The 13,231-nt window shown below is 31.0% G+C and overlaps 2 non-coding genes across 2 annotated transcripts; both read left to right on the top strand.

Annotated features, from left to right (window-relative positions):
- Positions 1-429: 429 nt before the first annotated feature.
- LOC133693036 (small nucleolar RNA R41) lies at positions 430-512 on the top strand. The gene has a single exon (XR_009842049.1). It is a non-coding gene; the product is annotated as a small nucleolar RNA R41 (small nucleolar RNA).
- Positions 513-622: 110 nt separating this feature from the next.
- On the top strand, positions 623-699 carry LOC133693041 (small nucleolar RNA Z155). The gene has a single exon (XR_009842054.1). It is a non-coding gene; the product is annotated as a small nucleolar RNA Z155 (small nucleolar RNA).
- Positions 700-13,231: the final 12,532 nt, after the last annotated feature.

Raw genomic sequence — 13,231 nt, forward strand, 5'->3', positions numbered from 1 at the left:
TTTTTGCATTGGTCAAGGCTTTGTGCTTTTCTTTTGCTTTCTACGTCTGCAAAATGTTCACATTATTCAATTTTTAAATGAAGTTTAGTTGAATTTTCTTACATTTAAAATTTTCAATATTCTCTTATCAACTTGGTTAGAAGAAGAAGAAAAGAATATTAAGGCAGCAACCAAACTGAAACTGGGCTCCCTGGTCCAAATAGAAATGGCGGCTCCCTGGTCCTGAAAGCCCATTAACCTCATTTAAACCCTAACCCTAATCTGAAGCTCCAGAGTCGCCTCCGAGATTCAATATATGAGCAGCAATTAAGCAGATAAGAACATCATATTCAATATATAGCCGAAACCCCCCTTCCTTGCTCTTAAACTTCCTTCTCTTACAATTTGTTTTTGCTTCTGTTTTGTATCTGATATGGGATCAGGAAGAGTACGAGGGCAGTGATGTTGATAACTACCTATTTTATGATCTTCTCGTGATTATAAAAACACCAATGGATCCTTCTGAGCCCTCTGCTCTTCTGTCTTCTTTCCTTCCCTCTTCATTCTCTATTTTTCACAAACAAAGATTTTCTTTATTGTTTTTTGGTTTATTTTTTTGTTTAACAAATATTTGATGGAGGGCCATTGAGGTGATGATATCCTTGACGGAATTATAAAGTGTCGAATAAAAAAACTCAGACTACAATTATCTGATCGCTGGCTCTCTAATTTATATATCCTTTTTTCTCAAAAAATATATGTTTTGATTTTATCAGAAAAAAAATGAAAACAAAGTGTATTTTGGCAGGATCGATAATGGGTTTAACATGTGAAAGGCTTCTGATTACAGCTTCAATTAAGAGATACGTCAAAGATCATTGCTTTTCGTAAATCCAAGAATTCAATTACTGCTTCCTAATGCCAACAACGCCTTCAAGATGTTTCTTTTTTGGTTTGTTGTGATACAAATTTGCTATATCAATCCACTTTAAATTGAAGTTCTTTTATAAACAAGGTTTTCTCAGATTTTAGGGCTAATGCACCATCATATTCTTGTAAATTCTTCTTCGCTTTTTCATTGGAGGGGCACGCTAACCTTATGAGATTTGAAATAGAAACAAAAAAACATCTTATATAGAAGTAGCTATGTTTAGAATAAGGTATGACATATGATTATTGATAGTGGTGGTTGCATTAATATGACTAGTATTGATTTAGTAGATAAATTAAACTTGTATACTACAAACACTTTATTCCATATAAATTCCAGTAGTTAAATGATTGTAGAGAAGTGAAAGAGCTTAAACAAGTTTTAGATGCGTTCTTTGTTAGGAAGCTTGTGATAAAGTGTTAGGACATGTTATGCCTATGCATTTATGCATGCTAGTTATTTGTTGTTATGTAAGCTTTGATAATATGATCGGAAAGTTATGCATGACGGGTTCAAAAATAGATTTTCTTTTATGAAAATATGAAATTTACAATTCTTGTTTCTTTAAAACCTTATTAGGTTTATAAGGAGTAATTGAAGCTAAAAAATGAAAATATGGTTAAAAGGAGAGTTTATATGTGAATGAGAGGTGTATTTAAAAAAAAATTCTTTGCTAACAAGAATATATAGAGTTTTGATGGCAATCCTTTGTTTCGGGTTATAGTGGTTTGTTGCCTTTAAAAGGTTTTTTGCATGCTACATATTCAGACAAATCATCTTGAAGAGGGAAGGAATGATATACTTAAAAAAAATGAAATAAGAAAATTCAAATTCTAGTGTAATTATATTTATTATTCAATTTTACATTATCAAATATAACTTTCAATCTAACTGTTTAATTGAGATGAAATTTTACCATGGTTTTTTAGACATATTTTTCTACATTAGATTAATATTTTAGGTCAATCAAATTTCAGAAAAGTCTTTCCATATAAGTCAGAAGATGCAATATGAATTTTGTTATACAGCCTTTTAACTTGTAGACTTACTATTTATAGATGATTCTTTTCCTTGTAATGCAAGGATATTCAACAACTTATTTTGAGGATTTTTCTAGTTCTTAAAGCATATTTAATGGGTAGTAACATAGTTTTCAAGTGTGACAAGAATTTATTAATATTCCAAAATCTTTTTCTTATAATGATTCATTATTTGTCCTAACTACACAAAGAAAGGAAGGTTGAAGTATTTAATGACATATTACTTTTAAATTATTTATTTATATTAATTTGAATTATTTTAAGGTTTTATTTCATTATTCGGATATTTACATTCAGTTTAGGGCTTCTAATAATTTGGACTTATTTTGGTCCAAAATCATTATATTTGGATTGTTTTAAGCATTAGACTAGTGCTAGTTGATTATTAACTTGGGACCATTGCTTTGCAACTCAATAAAGGTCCATTAGGGTTATTTAGGAGGACTATATATTTTTTTTTGTAATATCCACTAGTCATGATATTTTGAATAAACTTGTGTTTTAAGTTATACAACACTTTTCTCTTTGCTGGAACAAAGAACATATTTGAATTATCAAGGTATAATTGACCTTGTGGTGTCTCTGCATACTTTAAGTTCTTATTCCACTATAAATAATGGGTCCAAGTTCGTTTTCTAATACCTTTGGTTTTTAGATGTAAGGTTATCTTTGGTTTAAGGTTTCTATCCAAACCTCATTTTCGGTTTTCTTGGGTTTTTTATCTACTTCTTTACGAGTTTCTAAATTTTCATATTTACAAGGTTCACATAAGTAATAATGTTGATTTTTTATCTGATAGGGTTTTCTTTGATGTTACGCTGAAGAGAAACTTGATCTTTTAAGTAAACCTATGAAGCATTAAAATTATTTTGTGAGTTGCAGTCAAGCATGGTGTTTGAATTAGATGAAGTAATAGTTAAAGCATTCTTTCAACTATGGCTACTTTGGATGCTCTAGAATTTGGTGAATTGGTACATCTGATATAGCAGTTAATGTATGTAATTCACTTATCGATATGTATGCAAAACATGGAGAAATATCAAAAGCAAGAAAGTTTTTTAACAAGACCTCTAAAAAGGAGATGGCTACCTTTGATAAATGGATTTGCAGTGAATGTACATGCTAGTAAAGCATTGAAGGATGTTTTAGAGATGCAACGGGAAGGAATTGTGAGTCTTTTTATTCCTTTCTTTCCAAAATTAGCAAAAAAAACACCAATTATACCTAAAACTTGTTTAATGAAATGCCTACAAGGGATTTGTTTTTATAGAATTATAGATGGAAATTTTGTTATTTTAATGCTATAAGAGCTCTTTAGTCATTAAAATAAATATAATGACAAACCTATAAATAATCAAATTTTTTGTTGATTTTTTTTAGGATGTTAAGTGTTAGCGCATGTATAAAGTTTAAGAGGCAAATTGTAATTTCTCAAACCTTAGAATGAAAATGAAAAATGGACCAAAATATAGGTTTTTTTTTGTAATTATCCCATATTTCTTCATAATAACTCAAATGGATGTTAAAACTGTTTTTTTTTTTTTTTTTGAAAAGGACTTTAGATGAAGATATATGTATGGAATAACCTAGAGGTATTATAAATAAAGTAAATGAACATATGCCTTGCAAATTAAACAAAAATCCATTTAAGCACTTAAACAAGTTTCCAAGCAATGATATATTAGGTTTAATGATATCATCACTTTTTTTTTCCAAGCAATTGTATATTAAGTATTGCTTCGATTATCTTAGAAATGTTATATCGACCGAGTCTTTAAAAGATATAACATGTAGTTTTGTTCAATTAATGATGCTCCTATTAAGAAAGGTGATAAATTGAAAGAAAACCAATACCCAAAAAATAACTTGACACAATAACACATGAAGAAATTTCTATATACATTTGCTATTGGGAGTTTGATGTATGCACAAATTTATACAAGATTGGATATCAGTTTTGTAGTGGGAACGTAAATGCTAAAGTAAGCTAGGAATTGGACACTAGAAGCAATAAAGAGAGCTATGAAATATCTACAAGGGATAAAAGATTATATGCTCATATATAGAAAATCAAATCAGCTTGAAGTGATTAGATACTTAAATATAGACCTTGTTGGTTATATAGATAATAAGAAATCTTCATCAGGTTATATATTTATATTAGTTGGTGGGACAATTTCATAGAAGAGTGTTAAATTAATTATTGCTTCATCTATTATGGAAGTTAAGTTTATAACATGTTTTAAGGCAACAAATCATGCTTTGTAGTTGCAGGATTTTATCTCAAGACTTGGTATTGTTAACTTGATTAAAGTTGTCAATTTTGTTCTGTTCCAGTTGAAATGACTAACATACCTCATACCATTTTAAGAAGAGAACCAGTCTGCACTGGGTCGCCATAAACTCGATTGCATTGCCTTCAGACTATTGGCTTTAACTGGAACAAATTTCATCTTTCTTAAAATCTAGGATAATTCTAGATTACTTGCTTAAATTTCAGTCAAGATGTTCTAGTTTACCTTTTCCTTTATGTTTTGGGTAATTCTTTTATTATCATTACAGTTAGGTGTGATTTAAAAGGTGAAGCCTATAATAAAAGTTTAAGGTGCTACAAAAGTAGGAGTGTACTTATTCCTCTATCTCTAGCTAAAGCTTCCTCTAATCGGTCTTTCCATTCATCAAATATGTCATGCCACACAACATAATTCAGTAGTAATTATCTTTTATTATTTTAAATAATTACTCTACGCATGTTTACTAAGAAATAGAGATAGATAAAACTTTCAACAGACATTAAAAGGACTTATCCAAGGTGTAAGGTTAAATATCTCAATAACACTTTATTGAGGACTGAGATTTTTGAGGGAAAGTACCTCTGACACATATGATCATGAAAAATAAAATAAACATTTGTGCCATCATGGTTATTAATATCTATCAAATCATATGAGCAAACACCACATCTTTAATATATTTAAAAGCACATTAATTCTATGTCAATCTTTTCATTTAATATATTCTCTAACTAACTAACTCTTATTTTTTTTTATACTCATTGAATTACCCATGTTATATTCATCACTCATATTTTGAATTGTCGAACTCATCACAATTATCCTTGTTTGTGTTTTAATCTAACTACCTTTATAAAATCATCACAAATACTCCTCATTCATAGTCTAACCAATTCAAGGTTCATTACTTCTTACAATACTCATATATCATACTTTAATTTAATTAAGAGTTCATCAATATCAATTTTCAATCTCAACATCTATTATACCAATTATAGCTCATTTATATATTTTTCAATCTCAATATGTTTCATGGCTCATTCATATATTTTCATTCCCAAAATGCTTTATGCCCATTTATAAATCATTCATGTATTTTTCAATCACAAGTACTTTTTATGCCCATCTATGGCTCATTCATATACTTTTTTCATCTTAAGTATTTCTTATGCCCATTTATAACACATTCATATATTTTTCAATCTTAAATATTTGTTATGTCCATTTATGGCACATTTGTATAATTTTTATTCTCAAAATGCTTTATACTCATTTATGGCTCCTTCAAATATTTTTTCAATCTTAAATATTTTTTTTGCCTATTTATGGCACATTCATATATTTTTCAATCTTAAATATTCCTTATTGCCAACATGAAACATCTATATTATCCATAATTTTCAATTCTTTTTAAAATACCTGAAACTCATACTTCAATACATTATAACCCTTTGTTGTTATTGTCAGATTAACATTTAGTATAACAGGTTCATTGTTATGGCTGGTTAAAATTTCACATATTAAATGTACCATTAGGGTTAAATTAAATTCCATAAATAATCCCACCATTAAGGTCGATTTAAGTTACATAAATAATCTCGTCATTGCTGTTAATTTAAGAACAAATAATCTCACCATTGCAGTTGGTTTAATTCTTAAAGTAGCCCCTACTCATGTGGTTAGCTCATATTCCTCGCTCATACAGCCGACTCAATACTTTTCAATCTATAACCCCCACTTATATGATAGACTAATTCCATTTTTATCAATAGCCCCCGTCCAAAAAGCTAACTTCATTTAATTTTTATAGTCCCTGTCCAAAAGGCTAACTTTATTTAGGTTTTAGAGTCCCCGTCCAAAAAACTAGCTCATTTAAACTTTATAGCCTAAATGGCTAGCTTAAAACTTTTTTAATCAATAGCCCCCTCTTATACGACTGGCTTAAAACATCTTTTTATCAAGGTTCACTATTGTAGTCGATTTAAATTCACATATTTATTTATGTCGTTATGGTTGATTTAAATTTACATATGTATTTTTGTCATTACGGACGATTAAAATTTACATATGGGTTATGACACGACCAAAAAATTAATGTCTTCTTCCAAGTGTAGGAGTATCGAAGTAATAAATAACTCAACAAGATCAGGATCGAACCACATGGAGGTTAACTATATAAATTATACTTAATAACAACAACAACAACAACAACAACAACAATAATAAGTTAAAGAGGACTTTGAGATGTAAGATTAATATGAGGATTAAACACTGATAAAAGCAAATGTCAAGGTTAGAGGATCCACTAATAGTATTTCAAACAAGTATAGTATAAACTCTTTTTATTACTAAACTGGAAACCACACACAAAGGAGGTTCCAATCGGATGATTTGTCATTAATAGCTCATTATAAATTGTTAACATGATCATATTAATTATCTTATTTAAGTAACACCAAACTTTTAAATATTGTCAGGAATTCATGATGCTAACTTATATTAACAACAAATCAAGTTTCTTGCATAGCACAGGTGTAGGTTATACTAAATGGTTGAGCTATGACAGCGCCAAGCATTTGTTGTACAAAGTGTTATACAACACAAATCTAGATTAACCATTTAACAAGCAAGGTATTAAAAATTAATAAGATAAAAATGATAAGACATGTTAATAGCAAATTGTTTAGGATATAAGCATTGAAGTTCATATTGAGTTTATATTATACTTATTCTTACACCATTAGTGTAACCTTTTCACCTTAACATAATAAACTTAGCTAAACATAATGAAGAAGAGAAACATAAATAAATAAGATAAAAACATAAATAAGATACAAGTTAACTAAGTAAAGGAAAGGAAATGTAAAGCATAAACATGATATTAATGAAAGCGAAATTTAAGCATTACAAAAATAGAGAGAGAGAGAGAGAGCAAGAGCAAAAGCAAGATCTTGATCTGAACAATCAAGCTCTTAAATGCATGGAAAATGCCTCATTTTATAGGTCAAAATTTGAAACTATTGATTTGATGGCTAAATTTTGAGTGGGTGGCCAACTCATGACTTGGTGACAATCCTTATCTTCTTGTCTGAACAAAACATCATTGCTAACGTCAGAATTCGAACAGACTTAAATCATGAAAGTTCTAGGAAATTGTCTCAGCTTTCCAACAAAAAACAATTGAGGTCATTTGGACTTTTAGAACTCAAGATATGGGTTAAACACTGAACAGTGTCTGGGTTGCAAGACAAATTTGGACTTCTCCGTTGTTGCTATAATTTGGACTTGAAAAAGGTTTTTTTAAATCTTGGACTCCCATAAAAGTTTTAGGCCTATGTTGTAGCTTTCCATCCATATAAAACAGACCTAAATCTAAGATCTACAGCTCTAGATATGACCCAATGACCAAATAGTATTCCAGTTTGGACTGAACCAGCATCTCTTTTCTAAGTTTGACCCTCTTTTTGTCCTTTCAATTTCAGCACTTAGACTCATCAATCAATCCTTTCATTTATGTGATAGGCCTGCATTTAAGATGAGCATTTACCATAAATTAAAGGTATCTTATAATATCATACTTGTTATTATAAAACATGCTTTAGTTAATGAGTTATTGATACTTCAAGTGCAAAATGATAATATTTAATACTCATTTGACCATCACATATACACAGTTAATCCATTTATGAATATTTTGTTTCCAATTAAAATTTCAAACCTAGAAGTTTTCTTAAAACATTAATCATTAATTAATGTCCACACCACCAATTAAAAATTCAACCATAGAGATTTCTAACCATTCCAACTTTCAAATAAATTTCCAATCATATTACAAAAATAACTTAATATTACAATCCATGAGTTAATATCCATGTCATAATCTAAATCCTTACTTAGGACTTTTACATTTCTAAGTTCTAATTTCATATTTAATACATCACAACCCAAAAATTAGTATTCACCTTATAATTTAGGATTTTAACATAAAAATTTCCACAATTCCACAATCTCAATCAAATGCTCAACACACAATTTCTTACTTTCATATTGATGAACACACAACAACTTGTCTCCGAACATCTAATTATATTACATTATGTAAGTTTCCTACACCTACATAATTCAATTTATCATTTCTGATAGTTACACACACAAATAATCAACTATATCCCATTCACATTCCAAATCAAACATGCAAAACATTGAAAAAACATAAATTAATCAAAATTCAAGGTCACATTACCAATTAATCAAATTCTTAGTCATTAAATAGCTTAACCACAGTAAACTTAGGATTTCAAATTCCTATGTTTTTCAAAACATGGCCACAGTTATCTAATCCATGCATTAATCTCAATTTCACCTATTTACAATAAATTAAACTCACATATCATCAATTTACAAAAATTAAATCATTCAACCATAAATTATATTACATCATGTAAGTTTCCTACACCTACATAATTCAATTTATCATTTCTGATAGTTACACACACAAATAATCAACTATATCCCATTCACATTCCAAATCAAACATGCAAAACATTGAAACAACATAAATTAATCAAAATTCAAGGTCACATTACCAATTAATCAAATTCTTAGTCATTAAATAGCTTAACCACAGTAAACTTAGGATTTCAAATTCCTATGTTTTTCAAAACATGGCCACAGTTATCTAATCCATGCATTAATCTCAATTTCACCTATTTACAATAAATTAAACTCACATATCATCAATTTACAAAAATTAAATCATTCAACTAATTTTTTCAATTCTCCCTTCACAACATAAATTTGCTTCAGCCATATAAGTAAAATTCCAGGCAAACCAATTCTCATCCTTTCAAATCAATCCCAACATATTTTCATAGAATTTTTTTATCCATTTAAACTCGACACAATCAATTAAATTTGTTATGTAATTTCACCAAACTTGCATACTTTTCAATCTCATTCGCAATCACCATCTACACATATAACATTTAAGACAATGCAAATTAATCAATTAATCATGGTTGCTTCTTAAATTTCCTAAAAAAATTCTAAACTAACTCTTTAACCAATTTTTAACGAAACTCATAATTTTTCATATTTCATAAATCAAACATGTTAATTTCAATACCAAACATACAATACACCTACCAGTTTAGATATTAATCACCTAATTGGAAAAATTCTTAATTTTCATATATGATTGGCCGCTTTACAACCAAGAAACCCATGCTCTTCTTTTAATTTTGTTTCATTTCATCCATTTATTTTATTGTTAATGCAATTCAACCCTTATCTCTATTTTGTTAAGTCCAATTGACATTTTAACATCAAGGTTTCCAAACTTCATTGCCTACACTTTCCAAATATATATTACAACATGCAAACATCCATTCAATTAAGAATTTCTACTTCAATTACAACTTCTAATGCCATATTAATCAATGAACATTCAACTTCACAAGTCACATAAATATCAAATTCACCACTTTTCCCAAACACATGTCATAACCTTATTTTTTTACCTTATTTTATTAACAATTTTAAAAAAATTCAATGGGGAAAAAAAATAAAAATACTCAAAAAAATATATTTTTGATTTATTTACATCATTTTAGGCATTTTTAATGTCTTTTCAAAATAATTTAAAATTTAAAAATTTATTTTCAATGTGTTGAGCTATCAACATATTCATTTCAAAATTATTGTTTATTTTTTTCATCGAGTCAACGTTGACGTTGTTTTTTTAAAAAATATCAAAATAAATAAAAATAAAAAATATATATATATGAACAAGGAAACCAAAGTGTAAAGAAAAAATAAAAGATCAATGTGATTTTAAATTATTTGGCGACCGAGTTTATTTGCAGACCTAGTAATTGAAAGAAAAAGGAAATTTTTTTTTAGCTAGGGCATTTACCAAAAAAAAAAAAAAACCTCAATCCACACTTTCCTAAAAAATCCAAGGACCCCCCCCCCCCCCCCCCCCCCCCCCCCTCCCCAAAAAAAAAAAAAAACACATGACCCTTACCCTTAAACAACAAGAAACCCGTGACTAGCCTTTCAGGTGACGAAAAAATGAACTCTCTTTTAAAGCTAAGGAAGATCGTGACTGGACTTGAAAAGAAGAACAAGTGGTCCTCCTCCCATTCATTCCTTGATTCAAGACTGATCTTCATTGATGGTGAGCACCACCACAACAACGATTACTTCTGCATCTTCTCTGTTCAATGGCAGCCACCATAGGTTGGCTTCACACCGATAGTTGCAGCAGCAGCAGAACCATCAGCATTCCATGATTACTTATGCATCTTCTTTGTCTAATGGAAGCCACAGTGCAGCTGAAGTTTTCATTAGTGTCCAGCAGCAACTTCATCACCTCTGCTGCAGCCTTGAGCAACATAGTCTCAGCCGTGACCAGCAGCCACATCTCCTCTGTTACAGCCGTGAGCAGCCATTAACTCAACCGTGACCAGTAGTAGGAGTTGTAAGCCTCAGCAGCCTTGTTTCCTTATTCTGCACCCTTGAAGCATCTGCAGTAGCAGACATCTCCAGCCAGGGGCAGCGACAGCTCCAGTGACATCTACGGCTTCTTTTCTGGTCACGGTAGCCATAACAAACAAGCAACAATCTCTTCTTCTCCTCTGGAGCAGCACCGCGAGCACAAACTATCAACGGTGATATTTTCTTCCGTAGCTTTCAGCCTCACTTCTCAGTCCAGTAGCAGCCGCAAGATCTTCATCCTCTCGATCTAGCAAACAGAAAATTGTCCTCTTACTCCATATCTGAAAGATTAAACAAAAGAAAGCAGGGTAAAATGGAATTCTACAGATACAAAAAAGAATGAGTTGATTGCTCTCCTTTCTATTTAGTCGTGTGTATGTACACACGCACACGCAGATAACAAACCAATAGTTAAGTAACTGAAGGAGAATAAACTGGAGATCACAAGCTACATTTTTGGAATCCTTTCCTTCCCCCCCCCCCCCCCCCCTCAAACTGTTAGGGAGGAGATGCACATACAGGTTGCTTCTCATTAATGTAAACCGAGTAATAGAGTGATCTTTTGTAAAAACATCTGCAATCTGTTCTTGTGTTGAAATGTGTTTAACTTAGATATCACGATTAATCATCTTCTTCCTAATCAAATGATAATCAATCTTTGTGTGTTTTGTTCGTGCATGAAAAATAGGATTAGAAACCAAGGTTGTAGCACCTATGTTGTCACACCATAAACTTGGAGTTGTAGACAACGTGATTTTCAATTCTTGTTAAATCATGCAAAGCCAATACAACTCAGCAGTTGTATGAGTCATGCTTCTATACTCAGCCTCAATGCTTGATCTAGAGACAAGCTCTTGCTTTTTACTACTCCAGGAAATGTGATTGTGGCGTAGAAATACCCCATAGCCGGTTGTGCTACGTCTGTCATCTGGATTTCCTGCCTAATCTAAATCACAATTGGCATTCAATGTGATATCTCCTGGAACATAATAAAGACCAATATTTATAATGCCTTTTAGATATATTAGTACACGTTTCACAGCTGTTCAATGTACATCACGAGAACAATGCATAAATTGGCATAATTGGTTTACTGAATAAGCTATATCTAGTCTGGTGATGGTACAAAATTGAAGAGCACCCATAATTCTTTGATATTTAGTTGGATCATGTAATATGTCACCAGCAGCAGATGACAACTTCGTACCAGAAAAAGATGGACAATTTAAAGGTTTCACACCAACTATACATGTGTTGTTTAGTAGATCAATGATGTATTCAGTCTGTCACATGTGCAAGCCATCTTGATTTCTTAGTGCTTCAATGCCAAGGAAGTGGCTCAATTCACCCAAATCTTTAACTTCAAACTCTTTCTTCAGTTGATCAATAAAGTGGTGGATTGCTTCTTTGTTGAAACCTGTGACAATGATATCATCAACGTACACTAATACAAAAATATGTATAGTGTCTGTATTGTATGTAACTAAGAAATAATTCATCTTGGATTCTGAAAATCCAAAGTCAATTAGCCATTGCGAGAGACGTTAAAACCAAGCTCTGGGGGCTTGTTTAAGGCCATAGAGTGATTTATGCAGGTGACATACATGTTTTGGAAAATTGTCATCTTCATAGTCTTTGGATTGTTCTATATACACTTCTTCATCCAAAATGCCAAGTAGAAAGGCATTGGAAACATCCAGCTGTTTAATATTCCAGTTTAAAGAGACAACAAGAGCCAAAACTAACCATATTGTAGTAGGTATCACTATTAGAGAGAAAATATAATAGTAATCAATACCAGAAATTTGATCAAACCCCTTAGCTACAAGCCTTGCTTTATAGAGTTCAACATGTCCATCGGGATGTCTTTTAATCCTATAAGCCCACTTATTGCAAACAACATGTTTGTTCAATGGCCTTGGACAAAGAGACCATGTCCTATTAGTCATCAATGCATCAAATTCACAACTCATTGTTGCTCGCCATTCTGGTTTAGTTACTGTCTTTGTAAAACAAGTAGGTTCAGATTAAAAAATGATACTGGACAAGACACACAAAGAATGATAGGTAGCAAGGAATGTTTTAAAACTAGGAAATTCTTTAGCTTTGAGTTTACCTGTTTTAGACCTAGTAAGAATTTCCCTAGGTGGGATAAGAGATGACTTAGGGTGAGTGTTAAAAGGAATACTTGTAAGAAGATTATTTGTTGGCAGATGAGAGGTTACAGGTAATTCAGTTTCTATTGTAGGAGACGTGGAGTTTGGTGTAGCACCTTCAGTTTCTATTGTAGGAGACGTGGAGTTTGGTGTAGCAGGTGCTGGTAAGATTGAATGCTCGGGTAACATAGTTGTATGATGTATGAGTTTTGAACATGAAGCACCTGGAAGAACATTTAAGTTTTGAAAATTCAAAATCAAAGGAAATGATAAAGGTAGAGAAGACATATTGATAAATTGACTGCTTGTGTAGCTGGTAGAGGATTGATATCT

This window comes from Populus nigra, chromosome 4 (genome assembly GCF_951802175.1).
Source record: "Populus nigra chromosome 4, ddPopNigr1.1, whole genome shotgun sequence".
Taxonomy (NCBI): Eukaryota; Viridiplantae; Streptophyta; class Magnoliopsida; order Malpighiales; family Salicaceae; genus Populus; species Populus nigra.